The following is a 21,971-nucleotide window of genomic DNA, read 5'->3' as shown; positions in this document are numbered from 1 at the left end:
GTACTGGTTATAGCAATCAAGCAAAGCTCAAGCAGAGCTCAAGCAGCAACTAATTTTAAACAGACTGCAAGGAGGGCAGTAGCACACAGAGCAGTTATGCTTCCCTTGCTTGAATTAACACGGTCACAATCACTGCCAGGAACGGGTTTGTACCTTTACTTGGGCAAGGAATTAGAGCACACAAATTTAAACACTGTTCATTCCATCAGAGCCATCAGAAACAGGTAAATCCCCCCGAAAACAATAACCATGATTTCTACTCAGAAAAATAATTGTATTTTACACTTACAACACTGCAAAAAGGATTCAGGGTAAATTTAACTCAAAATGCTAAAGATTTGATCAAATTTACAGAAATTTGGTGACAACTGTTAATCTGAGCCCTCATCCAAGAGTATTATTGGTCACATTTGTTTTGTACATCACTGTGTGGTGTCACTTCAGCAGCCAGTTAAGAGATACCTGTTTGACACTGGTAGCCTTGGGAGGCACAATCTCCAGAGAACAATCTGAGTGCCACAAAGCATCAGAATGTATTATGAGAATGAAGCCACAGCTGAGGCTTCAGAATCACTCTGAATGACCATCTATTCATTTTGCACTAATCACTTGGCGTCATTCTTATTACTGTAGCACCTAAGTACTCAGATGTTACTAACACATAACTACATTAAGACAACCCATCTAACAAGTTTTAACTTGCCAGTATGCATAATTAAATTGGAATTTTAGTGGCCAATAAATGATGCTGAAATTTGTCATAATGTAGGAGGGAAAATTAAAAATATAAGATAGGGAATTGATATTGGCAGTTTTGTAATAAAATGTCACCTCCAAAAAGCCAATAAATAATGTATTCTGTCCTTACAGGAACTCATTTCATTTACATATGATCACTACAAGGTAATTCTCAGCTCTGACAAATGGGCTATAGGTAATTTTGCTGCAGCAGTTTGTAATACTATATCCCCTCAGCTGCCTGGCAATCCTCAGAGGAGAGAGCTGCTAATGAGCAGGTAACAGACTCTGCAGAACTAAATGATACCAAGTTGTCCGATTTCAGTATGGCACACTGCTTTAATCACCCAAGATAGTAAGGTGACAATCTGACAGTAGAGCAGATGGCATCCCCACCTTCCTGCTACCTTCACTACAGGGTCAGCAACCTCCATCTGAGAAGCAACATCTAAAACAGCCACAGCTGTTTACTTGGTAAACACAAGGGCCACAGGAGAATTAAGATGAAGTCTAGCAACATTACACAGGAAGCTCAGTGAAGAAGTTGAGCAAGTAGATTTTAAGAGCAGGAACAAATATTTAGAAAGCCAGAGAACTGAAATCTTGACTGTTTTTGTCATATTTCAAGCAGCCAATTCACAATTCTATTTTTATGCAAGAAACATGAAGGCATAATCACACTGCCATTTGGCAAAACTGATGTAAGAAAGAAAAGAGTATGCAACAACAACTACAGCTTGAAACTAAGCTAACAGGCACCTTAATCTAAAAGGCAGCCTGTAAGAGACTCATTTCAGTACAGTACTACGCTGGTTTTGGCTGGGATAGAGCTAATTTTCTTCCCAAGTAACCATTACATGTGATGGAGCCTGTCTTTCCTGGGGATGGCTGAACACCTGCCTGCCCGTGGGAAGTGGTGAATGAATTCCTTGGTTTGCTTTGCTTGTATCCACAACTTTTGCTTTACTTATTGAACTGTCTTTATCTGAACCCACAGGTTCTCTCTTTTACTCTTAGGATTCTCTCCCCCATCCCAGCGGGGCAGAGTGAGCAAGCAGCTGTGCAGGGCTTAGCTGCCCGCTGGGGTTAGACCACAACAAGTACACTGAACCAATTTGAAACCGTAGCTAAAACCAGAAAAATGCAAGTAAGCAGAGCAGCTGTTTATAAACAACAGTTACACACAGGCACACCCCCCTACCTGCTATTCCACACATTTCAAACAGGTAGTCAGTACTAACAGCCCTAGCTCGTTCCATAGATTGGGCAACTTCATGAGACGTTTAACCAGCAAGCTTTACTGGTTCTTCTTTCTGCCAGATTTAAGCAATAGCACTGCCCCTGTGTGCTGCATTACCACTATATTGCCTAATGGCCTGTCCTTACATCACCTCTGTGACATTGTGGGAGCAATGCTCTGGGATGAAGTACAGCCACACAACAGGCTGAACCACATTTGGCCGAGATGCTTGCGAAAGGCTCTGCTAATACAAGATACAGGAATGCCAAGAGACTTTTACATCAGACCTTGAGGATTTACTGCACGAGCACTCGCTGCCAAGCATTCACTAAGGTTAAAAATAAAAGATGCATTTCACCTCCAGCGAGTCAGATTTGCCTTCAGCAGTAGAGCTGGTCTTCAGAGCTCTGCAGAAATAGAGGTTGTTGTTTCTTGAAAATACAGTGAGATTGTTCAGTGAACTAAGATGTTTCCATGTCATTCATGCAGGATCCTCTTAGTGCTAAATATGCTTGCCCTAAATGAGCATGCAAAGGTAAGCAAGATAAAAGCTAATCCAAAAGCATCTCTACTGGGTCTTAGTTCTTTTTAAAAATGTACTACAACAGCAAGAAATACATGACTGAATGCAACAGGAAGGTGCCAACACAGAAGTGCTAATAGCCTGAAATATCTGTTCACAGGTGAAAGAAAGCAGTGAAGACTATGAACAGGAAAGGCATAGGTGGTCTTTAAGTTCTATCTTAAAGTTTCTACGACTCACAGCTCAGTGAACAATGACCTCTTCTTAAGAAATTAGGAAGTCTAAGTATGGTCAGTAGCAGCTAACCAGAAGATGATGGTTGAAACACTGTGAGGAGACTTACTGCCTCATTCTAAGATTGCACAGTTCACAAAAACAAAAACTAGAAAAAAGAAATCTATAGGACACCTGAGGTCTTGGAAAATATTGCTTTGTGTTTCATTGAGATGATAAATCTCATAAATAAAGTCCTTCAACATTTTTTGTTGCATGCAAATTAAAGGTTTCATTAAAATTAGCTTCCATTTAAAGAGGAAGTTGCCATTATGACTTAAAATCTACTTAATGATTGCATACATAATATCAGCATGTAGATGAATCAGTGAGTTCCTGCTGTGTTTAAATAAGCTGAGAAAAGCATCTACCGAGTTTGGTCTGTTGGGTTTTTTAATACAGAAAACTTCTAGATGCTCTGTCAGCTTTTAGAAAGGACTTAGCAGTTTAACAGAAGCAGAGTTCTAAACACAGCCTATAAACACAAAACGAGGCACTCCTTCAGCCAACTCTGTGTGCTGCTGCCTTGCCACACACCCCCTAGAGCAGCCTCAGCTGCTCCCTCCAGCCCGGTTCAGCAGTGGCCAACCCCACACAAGGACAGGCAGTGCCAGCCTGAGGCTCAGCCCTGCCATCTTTCCAAACAGAACTAGCAGGCAGTATTATTCCAGCATTCACTGCCACTGTGCAATGGCACAGGAGTCAACACCCACAACTATCGGCATATTTAGGACACTGCTTCACTCCTTGATATGGAAAGACTAGTTACACAAACTTAAGCACCACAGGATAATGCTCTTATTCTCTATATGACACTCCCTAGGATAAGCACCACAGCGCTTCTAACCTCCCAGAATTCACCTGGCACAAGGACTTATTTACTGCCTAGGCTAAACCATGACACATGGTAGTAAAACAAAGCAAACGCATTAACGGTAGTGTTTGTAATTAAATTTAAAAGATCTGTCACTCCCTTTTTAGGACAAAACACAGCCTGGATGGTCAGACTACCTCCCACTACCCCTAAGCAAAGCAATCTCTCCAGTACTCCACTCTCATCAGTTATGTCCTTTCCTGTAAGCAGCACAAGAATGATCCTCAGGAGGTATTTAATTCTGCCTGTAGGAAAATGAAAATTCTTCTCCCTACACTCCCCCCTCAACTGCCTTTCTGGCAGAAACTTTCCTGTGCAGGTAGGCAATGGCATCCACTGTATGCTGTTTCCTTGATAAACCTCTTCCAAAGCATCCATTAAAGCAGCACAAACAATGTATACACAGTGGATGGTTCTTCCTAAGATTAGCTCATTCCCTCTAACAGAACTTATCAAAAGAACAAGACTATCGTGAAAATTTCAGGCTACACATTTCTCAGAATAATCATTAATGCTTAATGTTTAATGAAGGGCTTGAGTGCCCAAAAAATTTTGTAAGAGATGCTGTATCAGTCTACAAACTTTGCCTTGCCTGTGTCCACGTGCCATGGCAGCTACAACCGTGCCAGTGGAAGGGCAAAGCTGATCGAACAGTGAGACTTTACCGAATCCCCAGCGGTTTAGGCAAGGCCTCAGGAATAGAATAGGCACAATTCTATTCCCAGAACTGTCAGCACAGGCACAAATGGCAGAGCACTTCCACTACAACCCATGGACAGACTGACTGGGATAAGAACACAGCTTACACAGGGCGATGGGGAATTTTGTGCCTATGAAACAGTTGATTCTGGCTACCTTGAGTGAAACAAGGTATAGTGATTGAAATGCACTTTTCTTGGCACATTGTATTTCTAGTACTATCCTCTGGTAGGGAGCTTCTGTCACAAGTAGTCCCTCACAAATAGTACAGTAAGGCCAACTTGAAATACAGGATTTTTATATTCTTTTTTTTTTTCTTTTTTTTTTTTTCTTTTTTTTTTTTTATTTAACAGTCTTTCAACCATTGAGCTGTCTTTTTCAATTCAGGAGTTAAACATTCACAGTTAACATTCCAAATATTCTCTAAAGCTACAGTCAAAAACAAAGCAAACAAGGGTATGTATGAACAGGAGGAGAAGGAAATTCTCACAGAAGACTTTGTTTTCTCAATGTACCCTAAAGGAAAAGTACGAATCAGGCTGTAAAAATTCTTTGGAGGTCATCTTTAACAATGAGGAGCCATGAGGAAGTAATCCAACACCTCTTTTCTTGATGTAATTTCCCTAGATAAAGAGGCATCTACAAAACAAAGATTAGACTCCCGCAGAGGGTCAGTGGCCAAAAAGCTGTCTTTGTAACTTGTAAACTGTCACTGGACGCTTCAGCCTAAGCTATTTCACAGCAGGCTGCAGAGGCAAACAATCAAGCACATTCTGATGCATTTGGATGGAAAGAAAGGGAACAAGCCAGCAGCCTGCCTGCATTATCGAAATGCTTCCCTTTCAGAGGATCCCATTACATTGTTACATTTGTCCAATTTGTACTGCAAATTGGACCCCAGTTTTTTAACTGGGTTGAGAGTTATGTCAGAGGCTGGCCCACCCCCAGAGCACAGTGTCCGGTCCTTACAGACTGGATGACTGCTGTAAATCAGTTCTACTCTTCAATAAACCAAAACCAAGTGAATTGTCACAAAAGCAGTACAAAACTAAGAACAGAAGTTCAAGTTCCTTTCACATTACATTCCACAAATATCCACAGCCCAGACCTGGAAAACCTGCTTTTGGTTCACTTTTCATTAAATGGCTGTTTCTCCAAGTGAAAAGCATTCCATCTTTTGCCTTTCAATGATTTTATTTCTGTGGCATGCTACTCACACCAACTTGCTTCATGGCTGCCAACAACAACAAAAAGATGCAGTTCTTTTATGTTAGTAACACTTGGGATCACAGATTGCCTAGAAGTGAAAGACTGAAATTAAACATCACTTTTCTTTTAAGTGAAAATTCAGAATACGTACTTTTAGCTACTGCCTCAAGGACATCCAATTCACGAAACTGTTGGGTGAAGATGAAGAAACCAAAGTATTTGGAGCAGGCACTAAAATCCAGAGCTAGACCACGAAACTGAGGTTACATCCCTTTAACCCCTCTACAGAGAGAATCTTTGCATGGGAATGTAAAGGGCACCAAGATAGCAGCAATCCAGAGACAAATATTCCCCTACCCTTCCTCCTAGGAAGCCTGTGTTTCAATCTCTAAAAACTGAATCAAGATCTTTTACAGATCAAGAAAATGCTCCAAGGCCCGGAGCAACTGTACAAAAACAAACGCTGCAGCCCTGCTTTGAAAACCAAAGAGGAATACGCACATTTCAGGCTGCAAACTTCCACCAGCAAATCCTTAGGACAGCTGCTTTCAGTGCTCCTTACTGGCCTGCTTGGAGACCTCTTTATTTAGATGCCACCGCTGCGCAGATTTAAGGCCTGGCTGGTGCCCAGAGGGGGCAGCTCCACTTTCCCCTGTACAGGCAATGAACAGCTCCACTTCTCACAGCTGCCCACCCCAGAGGCACTCTGATATTTGTCACAAGCCCTTCCAGGTGACAGCGTGGAAAACCATTAACCAGGGGAGGGGAATGAGATCATCATTTGCCACGTAAAACGCAAATGCCATCGAACGCATAAAGTGCACTGGCTCAACGCACTATCGGGGAAGCAGCGTGGACAACGTGACAAAGGGCAGCACCCCAGCCCCAAAGGTTTAACTCTACATATATTCTAGGCAGAATTTTCCTAGCCTAATGAAAACCTGGCAGTTATCTGTTGGCCCTAACCTTTAATCGTTATATATGTACACACTGTGGCCTTTACTATGACCTGTCGACCAGGGCAGACCACACCTGGCACAGCAAACCAGACACCCTACCAAGGTCCCTACTTTTAATAGAGCTCACAGGATTCGGAGGCCGGGTTGTAAAAAGCTGACACACTTCCCAGTTTTTGGAAGCACCTGCTCTCTAGTTTTACTGATAATCTTGATAAGCTTTACACATGAGGTTGTGAGCTTGCTCATCAGTGTTTTGTTTTGTGTCTGACAGGCTTGGTCTACAGAATATCTGCATTCCCATATTAGTAAAAAAGTAAGAACAAAGTGAAGTTACTGCTTCAGCTGCCCTCAGCAATGGCATTTCTTCAGCTGAAAGCAGCACATCCTCTCCTCAAAAGCCATGCTGTTGTTTTGCCACAAGTCAGACAACTAAAAAGCTGCTATTTTTCTGTAGCAAAAATTCTACAAGAACATTTTGGAAATAACATCCACAGAATTGTATCAGTCTAGGATCAAAAAGCGGTGCATCATCTTTCAGATTCCTTCTTAACCACCAAAATTCAAGGAAAAGAAGCAGATCCACTATAACTAGGACTGCATCTAATTTATGCCAATTAGAAGCAGATTTAGTCAAGTGGCTGAAGTTCCACGTAAGACCGGGTAAAGCTACTTATTAATTACTTATTTTAACTTCCTTAATGCAATGGCCAGAGAATAATTTCAGTTTTAAAAGACAAATATTATTGAGAGTTAAGAAAAGCTGATGTGAACATTAGTCTCCTCTACATTTAGTGCCACTCCTTCAGACACAAATATCTTTTGTGGTAACATAGTTCAAAATCATCTTGACTTCTGAACCAAGACCAAAGACACTGATATCATAAGAAAACACTGACACAATTTAAAAGTAGAAATGTTAAGTTAATCTTTTACTTTCTACTGCCCTATGACTAAGGAGAGATTTCAAAACACCCACAGTCTACTTATGAGAATATACTGCTAAAATGAAGTGGGGATGTAGCTTGAACTCAAAACGCATCTGCAGGTCCTAGACCAAGACACTCACACAAAACATCATCTTGCTGTGGTTTGTTTGACCAAAATACTTTTTGCTAGTACCACTGTGCTCCCCACAGAGGTTTTTGCTGCAGTCTGTGGTCTAACCAGTACAGCGATACCAGTGTAAATTCTAAGTTTGAAACAGCTTAAGATCATAAACATGCCTCATGTTCATTTACAGGTAATCAGGAAGCATTTTGTGAATATGCACCTTAGATGTTTTCCACAACTTGGCACTACTTACTGGTGCATTCAGATAACCACGGGGGGGTGATGGGGGTGTGTGTATGTGATCCACATTGCTTTCAACTCAAAAAACCCCCCTCAAAACCAGAGAAGTCCCCCAAACACACAATGGAGTTGAGGGAAAAAAACGCTGTAAATGAGCTGGGCAATGAGGAGCACCTACCTTCTAGATACTTCCAGTGCAAAAAAAATACTGTGTCCCTACTTTGGAGCATGTAATTGCCATCCACCCTTTGGTAACAGAGCTACACTGCTTGCTAAGTACAATGGGGACTGGCTGTAACATTGGATTAATGACAATCAGCACCATTACAGGAAAATAAAGATTATTTTTTCTGGCAAACTATTTACAGAAGATAATTTACAACATAAAATACCAGCAACAGCAGATTAAGCAACAAATTCCTCGAGGGAAACAGACACAATGCTTACACTTACAAAAATCTCTTATTACAAAACAGGAATAAAGGCTAAATTTCACATAAACAGAAAAAGTTGAAGCCAGACCTCCAGGTTGTCTTTATCATGGGTAAAATACAGCATTTACTCTAATTATGAAATTCACAAAAGGAAACACAGCATTATGTGAAGCATTTACAGTAAGCAGTGATGGATGTGTATCACAGTTAAGCACTACTGACTACCCTCTCACCTACACAGATCCCCACATGGCAAGGTAAGATACAAAAGATAGGATTTATCCAGGATCATTTACTCCTGCTCCAGAGCCTGGAGTCACAAGAGGGTCTGCCACACCCTTCCTAGACTTGCAAGGGACATGCAGGGATCTGGGGACATTGAACGAGGGGAAAATCAACAACGTGCAACCTTGTACACGCAGCACTGCCGGTGCCAGCAGGAGCCCACGTGCTCCATATCGAGCCACAAGGCCAGCGCTGAGGTTTACCACATTTCCTCTGTCAGAACTTCAGCTTTTATGCAGTTTAGCTGTGACAGGAGCTCTTCTAACTGCCCAGATACCATTGACTTTTGCTTACCTTGGTGTGATACAACCTCTAGTTATACTCCACAGAAAGAGGAATTCTCAGCGATGTTGAGAAATACCGGCCTAGCATGACAACAGTGGAGAGGCAGGATGCAGCACACGGGAGTACAGGCATGGGATACGAGACAGGACACAGCCTTGCCACATGGTGACCCCACAGCTAAAGAACTCATTAAAGGACAGTTAAAAAAGGCAGGCCTGTAGCCTAAAGCCGGCTTTCGGGGTAACAAAGAAATTGTAACTAACATACATAAGGGACACTGTATATAGTAAATTCAGACATAACCTGGAGCTTTAGACCAGTGAAGAAAGAAAAGAAGAATAAAAGCATATTAGCAAAGATACCAAGGAAACTCGAGTGGATCCTGGAGGAAGAAGAAACAGGGAACAGCAACATCACACCCCTCCCAACAAATGATTCCTAGGGCTGACAACCTCCGTTACCCTCTCCAGCAGTCCAAAGCTGCTGACCTAAAGACCCAGAGCAGCAATGGAAGGGTGAAAACAAATCACAGAGAAGGGACAGAAACCAAAAAGTCCGTGTGTTACAATTTTAGCTGCGTTTGGTAACATTTTCGTGGATGTAACTGCCACATTCTTCTTAGAATCATTAGGGAGACGTTCATAAAGAAAAACTGAGTCACACTGCTAAAATTTCCATTGTACCAACAATAAGTTCTTGGCCTTACTTGCATGCATGTTACTTTTATAAATAGCCACATGCACAAGGGGTACTTCCTCTTTACCCTAAAGAACATAACAACAAAGGAGAAGGAATGCAAGACTCCATCCATGGTTGTCTTTAAAGCGTTATAAGAAAATTACAATAGAGTAACAAGGTCTGAAACAGCCCCAGGAAAAGCAACCGAATGGGCCACCTGAACTGGTAACACTCTCTGCCCAGAGAGGGAACTCTGCTGGAGTGACCTGTCAGTGTTGTTCTGTACCTTAAGGGCCTTTCATACACATACACACTCTCCTACAACAGCACCTGAACACAAAACAGTGAGCCAGGCACTCACTGTCTGTGCTTTCTGTTTGCAGAAAGAATCTGCAGACATCATAGAAGACATTCCATTTCTTTAAGAAACCCTAAGAACAGGAAGGAAACATGGCCGAGTCAATAAGCCCTCACAATCTTAAGAGTAGGAAGGGCAGGAATTTCAGTTGATTTCCTGGACAAGGGCCCAGACAGGAGGAACACGAGCAGAAGGCAAGAACTGGGTCAGCAAACTACTGAATAGTTATTTGTCCTAGTTTTCAAATACTTACTGAAGGTACTCTTGCCCTAGCCCAACTGCATCTATAAGGGGTATTAAGACATGGAGAACTAAGACAGATAAACTGCTCTGAAAAGAAGAAAAAAATACCTTAGGCTGGCACAACACCTACTGTCCATGGAGTTAGCAAATAAAGGATCTTATTCTAGGATAAGTTTATTCTCTCTCTGTAAGAAAAATAAGCTATCAAATATAATTTTGATGTGAAGACAAACTACCATATCCACAGTTGTGACCGAGATGCAACACAGCTCTTTAGATTCACCCGATGTGCACAGACAGACAGAAGACACAGGCCAAGCTTCTCAGCAGAGACTGAGTGCTACATATAGAAGCCAGCCACTAATTCGTATGCCAAAGATGTACTCAGCTGAGTTCTCCAGCTGAGAACTCCATACAGGGGGTCAGACCTGAACAGAGCCTTCCCCACCTGTACCCCAGGTACACTATTATGGAAAGCATGAAAGGTTCTTCCAGTATTGACAGCACAGTAGTGGCAGATATGATTTTGGAAAAAAAAGTAGACACTGACAAGCTGTAAGTCCTCAGGAAAGTCAATAACCAGCGCCGTGAATTTAATACATTAGAAAAAGCAGAAGGAAAACCTTGGAGGACCATTGACCTGCCCAGATAACCAGGCAAGTCCTGACTTATGTAGATAAGCAAGCAGCTGGCAGTTAAGTAAACAAGTAAGAAGTGAAACAAGCCTTGAATTTATGAAATACAAAATCTAGTATCTACCTTTAATATGTGCTAGTTAATCTGTAATAGTTTGTAAGTTTTACATCACATTTTACACATGTACTAAATTATTTGAGAGGTTTCCTTTGTGATAGGAAAGCAAGCTTTATGTAAAACCAGAGGTGACCACTCAAAATTGGAGTTAAGATTTCAACACAGCACAAGGGCTCCTAATCTTTGTGTCTACAACAACACCACCACCCCAAACAGCAAGAAGAGAAAGTGAAGATACCAACCACTGCCCATCAACCAAGGTAAGGCCACACAGAGTTAGCAGATCACGTTAGGCGACCTCAAACACAACAAAGTAGTTTTTGACACAGCAATAGGTAAACCTTGGAACTTCTTGCTACAGGATGAGGATCCACAGGGAAAATGGACAAACATACAGGGTAAATCCATCAAAGGGTATTAAGCACATGAAGCCACCTTTAGCTCAAGACACCCCTGAATACCAGGGTGCATTTATGTCATGTAGCTTGCACATTCATGGTTTGAAGCTATTTTCTTCCTTAGGGGATGGACATCCTCACTAAAAACTCACTAAAAGAGTTCTCTCTGAGGAAGGACAGCAAAGGGCCTAATGCACAGAAACGAAATACAACAGGAAGGAAGTAAAATTATTATGAGACAGAAGACAAAAAACTCCACAGAAGAAAGGATGAGGGGTTGAAACAAAATTTCCTAGGGATACCAGGCAAAGCACCCTAAGAATACCAATAGCTCCCCAAAGGCATCCAAGAAGCCAGTAGGCACTACCCTGAGAGGCTCTGGCCAGCGACTTATGTAAGAGGACAAGGGGACAGAAAAACCCTGTGGCTGCCAAGTTTCTTCCTTCTCCCCTGAATGGTCAGCTTGGCTGGGACTGGTAGGTGGTCCTGCAACTTGGCCAGGCTGCAGACTCAGAGGGTATAACTAGAAAGGTCAGGGACAAAGCACAGTCAAAGGCTCAGTTAGAGGCGTTGCAAGCTGGCACATTTGGCACACGCACGTCAGGATTTCATCCTGCAGCCAGGGAGGACACATCAAGTGAACCGTGCCGTGAACACGGCCGGGGCACAACTCTCACACTGCCCCCCACCTCAGCTCTACTGACACACACAGCCTGCTGAGCACAACCAGCCCAAAGCTTCTTGGCCTCTCTCTTTCAAGGAGGTCTTGTCACTTTGTGCGTGGGTGACACACAGGGGCAAGAAAATTGAGCAAGTGAAGTACAAGAACACAAAGGTGTTTCAACAGCAGGGCTTGGAGGCACACGGGTGGATATCACACAGCCTGCTTGGATTACACACAAGAGGGTGCTCAGAGAGTCTCAGGGGGCAGAAGCCTAAGCAGCAACTCCACAATGAAGGCAGAATCCTGATCCAGGGCAAGTTTTACTAGTTTATAGTTTACTAGTTATAGCTATCCTGGAATTTCAAGTTTCGATGGAATTAACTTGCTTTTTTCCAGAGTCTTAAAGAAATCAAAGCACTCAGTGTGCCCCAGTTTTTTTTCTTACATACAGATTAGATAAAATCTGTTAACTATGACTTCTAATTTCTTTCAGGGATAGTGTTTAAACTGACACACAGCAATTTGATACCACTGATTTCCACTGACAAAAGTCAGAACAGTAAGAGCAAATGGAAAAGAAAAAACTAAGCAAAAATACCCAACCCCATGCATAAACCCCCCCCCCCAAAACTCACAAAACTGAAAAATAAACAAAACAAACCCTTCAAAAAAACCCCAATCCTATTAATTCCTTGATTCATTGCTACAGTTTTCCTCCTGAAGAGAAAAAGAATGACATCTTCCAGTCCTGTCTCTGACTGGTTTGTATTCTCCTGCACCTCACCTCAACAATCAACTTCAATTTGGAAGCCCCACTTGTCACACTGTCACCTTGTTGCAGAAACATTCAAATTTCTGAGAAATACAGCACAGAACAATGAAACAAACAGGTCTTGTACCTTCCACATGGAGTAACACACAGCAGTTATCTTAACCCCTGCAATAATTTTCCCCAACACACAAAGTACTCCTAGCTCTAATTTATTACTGCTCTCTGACAAACAGCTGTGCTACAAATGAGGAAGCACAGATCAATTTCTCTCACCTCAGATTCCTCACTGGTTCTTGATGTTTGTATTCAAGCTTGGAAAGGTTACAGTCCAAGACTCCTACAAGAAAGATGTCTAATCAACATGAAGGCTGTTTCTCCGAGAAAACTAAAAACTAGATAATATATTTATACAGAGAGGGAAAAAAGTCCAAGGAGTCTGTGTCCTACGCAGCAGCTTGTAAACATTTACATCACGCTGGATGACAAAATGAATGCATTCATCTAAATTAACATCCTTCCATTTTTGTAGGCTCACTCACCCAGATAACTTTGACTTAAAACTCCGCACAGTTACAGCTAAATTGCATGAAGATGCATCAGCACAAAATCAAGGAAAACAGGAAATTTTCAACCATCTCCACTATATCATTCTCTACTAAACGTTCAACTTAACTCCAGATACCGTATCTTATCCAAACTCTCTGCCAAACAAATCTCTGCCTCGGTACTTGTTAAAGCTGATTTATTACTGTCAAATACATTAATCTGCATGTTAATCTGCCTCAGGTCACTTGAAGTTAGTGAAAAGGGACCTTTGTCAAGCCATATAAAATGTTGCTTTTGGTCCACATGGGAGTTTGAAATCAGAGCTTGGGAGAGATCCTCTATGACATAAATATTACAGCATGAAAACAGCAACGAACACAGAAGACTTTTCCTGTAATCCATTTCCATTTTCCCTGCTTCACTTCATGGCATGTTGTTAAAGCCTAAAAATTTCCCTAAATGAAGGCTGAGTTTATCTTAGGATCCTGTGTCGCTGGAGTTGTAAAGAACCAGCATGACAGCCTCAATCTGACATTCATTGCACTCCAGTGGAGGAGGGAAGGCTTGTAATTTATACAACCTACTTCATCCATACTGCAAGTAGTACACAAGACAGAAAATCTGGCTCCAACATTACACATACTACATTATGTACAGTAAGTGCTGGTAATATTTCTATACAAAGTCTTACATCAAACAGTTTAAAACCTCCCCAGTTGCATGGCTTCCTTATTCAACATTTCCAATAGAAAGCAGAACTGGTTTTCACTAGCAGACCACTTGCTTCCTAATATAATCAATTCTCTAGACGACTTACCAGATGATCCAAGATGTCAGTACAAACAAACCAAAAGCTCAAAGATGAATAAAGACTGCTGGGCAATCCCTGAAGAGAAGCAGTTTTAACATACACATCCTGCATGTCTGCTTAGCAACTGGATCCCCACAACCAGCACAATACATTGGTACTGGTCTATTACCTGTCACATCCCCTGAAGAAGCAGTCTCGGATGCAAGCAGCAGTAATGAGTATATTCCCCACCTTTCCTTTTTATGTTTGCCTAGTAATTAATTTTAAGTGCCAGTAATTCTCAATTGCTCCATCATTAGCATGACTAAATGTCATTCCACGATAGGAATTATGCAACTATGCTTTGGTCAACCCCAAATACCACCAGTGTTACCTGTGACTCTGACTGTTGTAACAAATAATACACTTACAAACTGTTCATTTATTACAAAGGCATTACTTCCATTACTGTCCAATTCATGAGTCCCTTCGGCTTGACATGAGAAAGTGTTACCTCAAAACAGGATCTTCAAGAAGGAAGCACTGAGCTTTAAGGAAGTTTTAATGTCTACATGCGATAATCTCTGAAAAAGTAATGCGATTTCAGGTGGTAGTACAGGAACTACTGGGCACATCACACTTACTGCTAAAAGAACAGGAATGTGCAATTGTGCCTTTTCAAGGATGGCCTTAGCCTACAGAAAACACTCATGTGAGTCTTGCAGGCAGATAAGCCCTCAGGCACTTGGATAATAATGAACTATTGAAGCAGAGCCAAGACATGAGTTTTCAGAGGAAAACAGTCATGGGTTCTGTGATCATGCTTTGTTTCTCACAATGCCTTTACTGTGATGTGTAACAAGGGGCTGTTTGATCCAGTTAACTGACACAGAAAAAGTCCACTGGAAAGGGCTTACACGAAGGAATGAAAAACTAATGTGCTTCTGAGAGCATCTTGTACCACCTTTCCAACAGCATTTTAAGACTCTGCTGCTCCCAACCCAACACGCGCCCTGGTTACCGACAGTCCTGCAGAGCCGTGCTGCTACATCAACCCTGACCTTATCTGAGTATTTGAGACTGTGGAGTAACATCTCCAACAGTCTTGTGCATCATCTCCCTTTCCCCACACTGACCCGTATCCTGGAGTCCTTCCAAATCACTTGTCACAACTGGCATTTTCAACAGCATCACGCGCTGCTCGGACATTTGCGACACAAACACTTATGCCAGGGCTCTGAAACTTGGTCAGCTTCTCTTGCTGTCCATCAAGGACAAGCTTAACTTGAAATTGACTGCCTTCAAGGCAGAGGATGTATTCTGATACATCCTACCCTTAAACTCTAGAGCAGAGGTTCAAGGCCAAAGTAGAAGAGTTTTACAGACAAAGTAACTAAAACCAATAGACACCTCCTCAGTTATTTTAGCAACAAGTCACTTCTTACTGAATCAAAGACTTCTTTTGTAACCCAGAAAGTTTTAACATTTTATTACTGACTCTCTTTCTTTACAGCCCTGGTTGATACAAGAACACCAGAACAAACACCTCTGAAAAATCCTAATAGAGAGAAAAGAGACTTTAGCAAATTATACTGTTTCTGGGGGATGATCTAAAAAGAGAACAAATAACTGGTATATATTTAAAAAATATAGTATTTATATTTAAATTTAGTATTCCTCTTCTATACCAAAAATGTATTTGAAAATTGCCCCTTGAGAAATACCTTACAAATCAAGCCTAAGCTACCTAGCAACTTCCTTCCCTGCATTAGTGAAGCTCGTAAAAAGGAAAGGATTTTTATAAGATACCTATTATTGAACTATTTCTGTAATACTGTGGATTTCACATGGTTGCCAGTTATTGAAATGTCACAGAGCAGGAAGTCAAAGAGCAGTTGCACTTAAGTATGGACATTAAGATAACCATGACAGAGGCCTTTTTCAGCATCCTCCTTCTAGCTTGGAATATGTAAAGGTCAGAAAACCACTAAGTAAAGCTTTTGTTGACTTTGTTATGCTTTTCTCAACTCTCAGAACACTCATCTCAGAAAATAATCCATTCTGTTCCCCACTGAAGGTACAGCAGGCAGAAAGCCAATAGTTGGCGCTTTGTCACATATCTACTTTAATAAAAATTATGAGTAGGCTCTTACTTTTATTTCTACAGCCATGTTCCATTAAAACAAAAAACTATTTTCCTAAAAGATTAATACTGAGAACAGCAGAACATTGCTGTGACCAGCCTTGCAGTGCCATATGCCATTCTAGGGAATACACAGACACACAAATAATTCTTAAACTAACACAATTTGCAAAGCACATTGTTCTTCATGAGCAAATTGGCTGTATCATCTCCTAATGTCTGAAAGCACCAGATTCCACCACCACTAACTTACCTCCACAGCTTTTGTATTTGTCTTAGTAATACATGCCCACAAAATCCACCAACCATGGAGACCAACACACAAATTAAAGCATTAGGAAAGAAAACAGAAAAGGTAAATCCTACCGTTTACACCAGGGAATGGCAACTGCTCAGTCTCAGGAGCAGCCCACCAGGAAATGCAGTGCAGAGTTCTTCATGACAAAAGCATACCTAAGCTGTCAGCTGAGAGATGCTGAAACGCATGTGACTCTTCACCCCAAGTCCTACTAGCCAGCCACTTCCTTGTTCCAAGTGCTAAAATCCCTTTCCCTGCAGCTAAAAGCCTGCCAGGACTCTCAGGACTGAGATACAGTCAGTCTCAGCTATACTTGTCTTTGCACTGCATGGCTTTTTCAAACTGCTCCCACTGCTGTCCAGGAGACATGGATATGTTTCCAATACAAGCAAGAGTTAAAGATTAACTTCTGGAGTTTTACCACCAGCTAAAGGAATTTTACCATTCAGATTTAATCTAAGAAGCCAGAGTTGGCATTTGCTCTCAAAAGACAGCTTTTACTGCTTCTATTCAACTATCTCATTTCCACCACAAGTTCTGCATTTTACAAAAAAAACAGAAACAATGTACAGACATACCTGATCTTGAAGTTCTTATCATGGTTACACCTCCCAAAATCTAGTATCACCTACCGAGTAGTTTGCACAAGAAACCAAAGGAGCACAAATAAGTGCCTTTAATGAATTACATGAAGAAAGTATTTCATATAGCAGGAAGGCCCATGGCTTGTTCCCTCCAGGAACACCCTGTTATTCAAATATCTATGAACACCCAATTTACTAACACACACTTACGACAACATTTTGAGAAAAATCAAACTTGACAAGTAAAAAACATCCATCAGCAAGGAGCTAAAACAGGAACCTCGCCACAATGCTGTCATTAAAACAGAGAAAAGCCCACTAAAGGCTCCTACCAGCAAAATGACCCTATCTAGAAGTTGTAGGACTGCTTAACACACCCAGTGATCCAAGAAGTTCCACAGCACATAAATTGTCATCCTCTAGACCTAAACAGCGCAGCACAATTGACCTTGGCTTCAAACAAGGAATGGCAGTCTCTGCAATCCTCTAAGCAGATGGAACCAAACATGTTAGGGAAAAAGAGCATTTAATTTGGTTAAGAGAAGGAGGAAAACTGGATGAACAGCTAGGAGAAATGGCTTTGGTGTGGCTGTGATAAAGCAGCCTAGTGACACCTTATCTTTACATATATGCAGATGATCACAGACACCCTTAGAAAAACAACCATTCTCTCTGGCAGACAGCTAGACTCTTACAGGACCTATTCAAAGGCAGGCAACACTGTAACATCATGACATCTATATCTGGTGTAAATTTGGTTTTCCCCATTAGGTGAGAAACACGAACGTTCAGCATTTTGAGATAAAATACTAGCAGAAGGAAGAGAATAAAACAGGGCAAAAAGAGGAAGTAGCCTTTCCCATAGCAGGTCTCAAGAGAAGTTTGCCATGCACTTAGATGTGCTAGCAGAACACTGAAATACCCACTCTGGGTATTCAGATACGACTTTCAGCCCATTGTGCAAGAAAATTGTCTACTCTCTTGCCTACTGCTGTCTAAAGGTACCTCAGAGCCAATGATTATAGCTCTGCCTGTTCCAACACTTTCCTCCTGTAAATAGTGCCTGACTATTTTCTGTTCTCACAAGGGCTTAATTAGTCCTGTTCACAGAGTGCTACAGCAGCTGGCACATCCCAGCAGACTCCACTGCATTTTCACAGCTATTGAAATCCATCAGAACCATGCAGCACATTTTTCTACACTGACAGTTACGTGTCCTGTGAAATTTATATCCACCTATACATTTGAAGGCACCTTTCTGCAGTCAATTTAACCACGAAACAGCCCTGAGATGTCCCTGTATCAGGAACAGAAAAAGAGACCCCCTCCTCCACCAACAGCACAGCAGAGACCTGCAACTCCAGAATACGAGTGATCATGTTAAATCAGAAAGCAAAATGCTATTTAGACGTACGATATCTGCTTTTCATATTTCTAAGCACCTTAACTTCAAGTTCTTTGCTATTTCTCAAATCAAGTAGCAACTGCATGGCACCTCCCTTCCTGAGAGAGGCTGCCCGCTTATCGCCACACCAGCTGCCACATCCCAGCGTGGTGAACAGCCTCTGGGAACAGAAAGTCTGTCACTCTGTCCTGAAAGGAAACCTTGAGGTCCATCCTCAAACTGGACCACGATTATATTTTTATGTCAAACCATTGAGACAAACTTTCCAGAAAACACATGTAATCACTGGGCAAGTTGAGTTTTACGGTTGCGTGGTGGTAAAAGCCTGAATCTCTCACTGCACAACACAAAAGGCAGGGGGTTGTTCTCTTCAAAGCTCTGTAACAGGAACTATGTGAAAACAACTCACCTCCTGCTTCTTATCAGTTTACACACTGACCCGCAGCACCCTACTTCAAAAGTCCAATGTTCCAGCAGTAGGAACATATTCAAATAAACAAATGAAAGTTAAAAATGTTTTTGGAAATCAGTTTCCTGAAGAATCAGAACTAGTATCTTATTTGTTTCCATATTCTTAATTTTCGAAAACCGGTTTCTTTGTCATACTTGTCTTGAGAAACAGAGTGCTTTAAAAAGCAGAGGCAGACAGCCACCATGTTAAGCACAACCAGCTGAAATACAATGTCTTGTAAAAAGACAAGGCATTTAAAACAAGTTCTATCAGAAAACAATACAGTCTAAAATAACAGTCCTCCCCTTAAACACTGACCCAAGTACTTTTTCATAATCACCACCATTATCTTCTGTAACGTCTTTTCAAATCTACCAACACCGTCTGTCAGAAAGTTCACTGAATGACTCAGACAGACACTTCCAAATCATAAATACTCAAAATTGCTATTTCCATTTCAGAACTACTTCTGTTCAAGGATTTGAATTGCTGATGACATAATAATCCGACGACCTCCTGACGTTTCCTTATCAAGATTTTCCTCATGCACAAACAGCATCTCCACTGACGAAAGCTAGCCTTGTTGCTTTGCACAGTGTCTTGGACAATACGGTTATGCAATCCAAAACCTGTAAAACCTGCAAAATTTTTAGTGCCTAATATTGAGCATCTTTCGTACATGAATGCTCGGCACAGCTCCTTGAACATGCAACTGAAGACATAAGAGCAGAGATCCAAGCATTAAAATCACTGGCATTACATGCCCTGCCAATTCCCATTAATTTTCCTTCACCACAGATCTACAGAAACGCAAGCACAGGCTTTCCAAAGCCCAGTCTTTTAATCCTGTGTGTCCAGGAATCAGCTTTCCAGTCTGAATCTCACCCACACTGCCAAAAGCACTGGTCACTAGCCGCTTGGACAAACTCATAGCAGCGTCACCAGTTCAACAGCACTGATCCAACTCCATCAGGGCAAAGACTGGGGTAACAGGCTGATGGAAAGCCCCATGGGTCTGGCTCTCTTGTCTCTTTAAGACAATTTCAGCTCCTATACCCATCACATTCTCGATCTATACTTGAGAATATACATATAATATATAAGAATCTGTTGAAGAAATTTTCACCATGAAAGATTTTACTTGAAGAAGCCAAAAATACACTCTTGTCCTTCACACCACATTATGTTTTCATATCTGATTTACACTCAGAAAGCATCATTTTGAAAACCTGGGCTGAGTTGGGATGCAGCTTTTAGCTCCTCCATCACTTATTCTGATTCAGTTTTCCACATTAGCAACTATCCTCCATGGCTTTCACAGCAAAGCTGCCAACAACCTTATTCACAACCATATTTAGTTGTCAGCTCAGACAAGGGAATCATTTCTGTATTTTATCAACTAATCTTACACTTCCAACACAACAATGACCTTCTTTTTAAGTTGCCTACTAACACAGACTTACAGTCTTCATATAGGTTTAAGTGTCACAGAACAGATGAAGTTTACACATTATTTATAAGTTATCCCTATTAATGCAAGAACCATAGCATGAAATCTTCTTAATTGCAACTGGCTTGCAACCCTACAGGAAAAGAAAAAAACAAACTCAAAACACAAACTTCCTCTCTCCTACAAACAAGACTAGGTCATAGCCAAAGACAACAAGGCCATGTTTTATGATTGTGCTGCACCCATAATTCCATGACACAACACCTACTTCTGTAGATCACAAACATATTTTTCTCTGTTACAGCAGCTACCACCAATTTGAAGTAGTCTCACCAAGGTTCTGCAGCAAACAAGCACCTCCACACTGAAATACTACAGAAACGCCTCTGAAAGCTGAGGATTTTTACAACAATACTGAGAGTGAAAGTGCAGCACACAGCTCTTCACTGACTTCCAAAACAGATCTGCGAAGACCAGAGCCAGGATGGGGCCAGAAATTCAATACTCTGCAACACTGACTACAGCAAGGGAGTGAAAACAAGAGTTTAAATTGCACTCTAAGACATCAGCTCTTGAAACCAGATTATGCCGAGAAGGGTTTGCCCACAGGGCCTGGCCAGTTTCGTGAAAGTCAATCCATTTTTAAAAATACACAACACAGTTGTGATACACAAGACAATTCAACTGCCTGAAGAACTTCAGTGCTGCATGAAGAACACAAAGTTTCTTTAAACAAGGGGTAAGATCTAAAAGCTTTTCTGCTATGCGACAACTGCATGATGGTTTACATACACAGAGTGACAAAGCCCGTATGACAAAAAAAAGTTATAATTTAATATTAATGGTTTTCTCAAAACAAATGCCCACACATCTACCGAAGCCACAAAATCAACTGACTTGTAAGGCTACAACACACACAGAAACAAACTAACACTGCTTGAAAACCCCAGTAAAGAACAACAGCTGTCATCTCTTCTTTGTCTTCCAGGCGATTACCATATGTTTAAACGTCTTTGTTGTTCATCCCAAGCAAACAAGAGATGAATACCTGATTCTCTCAGGGAAAAAAAAAATCAAACCAACTTTTAAAAAAGTTTCTTCAGATGCCACTTGAGACTATCCAAATTGTGGTTACTCTAATATCAAATATTTATATTACGTTATCTGCTGCTGGTAATTCCAGTGTTTATAGATACACGCACTTAAAAAACACTCTGCGAGTAAAAAAAGGTTCCCATATTGTGCAAGCGGAGGAATTATTATTTATATTGCCTCTGTAAGAAGATTTCAGGCGCAGCAGCAGATTTCCCTGCCCTGACAAGCAACAAGTGCACGGAAGGCTATAAACAAGACCCACTTACGGTGCTCTTGACCCACTTAGAGCGCTCCACCGGCCTAAAGCCTCCTCCAGCAGCCGGCAATTCCCCGGCGCGCCGCCGTGCCCCGGAGCGAACTCGCTGACCGCAGGCTGCGCTCGCCGCCGCCCCGGACACCCGCCCGCAGGGCCTCAGCCCGGCCCGGCGCGGGCAGCGCCCGCCGCCCGCCTCCCCCGGCCCCCCGGCGCCGCCGGGGGGGGCCGGGGGAGGCGTTTTTTTTTTTTTTTTTTTTTTTTTTTTTTTTTTTTTTTTT

The 21,971-nt window shown here is 41.6% G+C and overlaps 1 protein-coding gene across 6 annotated transcripts in view; it reads right to left on the bottom strand.

Annotated features, from left to right (window-relative positions):
• The window catches only part of ADIPOR2 (adiponectin receptor 2), a 44,696-nt gene extending 22,879 nt beyond the window's left edge, over positions 1-21,817 (bottom strand). The window contains exons 1-2 of one of the 6 annotated variants that reach the window (XM_042050175.1): positions 11,895-11,909; positions 7,805-7,810 (exon numbers count right to left, since the gene is read on the bottom strand). The gene's annotated coding sequence lies outside the window, so the exon portion shown is untranslated. Of the gene's footprint in view, positions 1-6,057; positions 6,160-7,804; positions 7,811-11,894; positions 11,910-12,948; positions 13,021-14,201; positions 14,224-16,520; positions 16,603-21,703 lie in introns of those variants that run through there. The other 5 variants (XM_042050172.1, XM_042050173.1, XM_042050176.1 and 2 more) reach the window with 5 other exon arrangements.
• Positions 21,818-21,971: the final 154 nt, after the last annotated feature.

This window comes from Corvus kubaryi, unplaced genomic scaffold, assembly GCF_017639235.1.
Source record: "Corvus kubaryi isolate FWS band 111438036 unplaced genomic scaffold, C.kubaryi_AGA036_p1.0 72, whole genome shotgun sequence".
NCBI classification, from domain to species: Eukaryota; Metazoa; Chordata; class Aves; order Passeriformes; family Corvidae; genus Corvus; species Corvus kubaryi.
The sequence above is the reverse complement of the archived record's forward strand: the minus strand, read 5'-3'. Positions and strand labels throughout refer to the sequence as shown.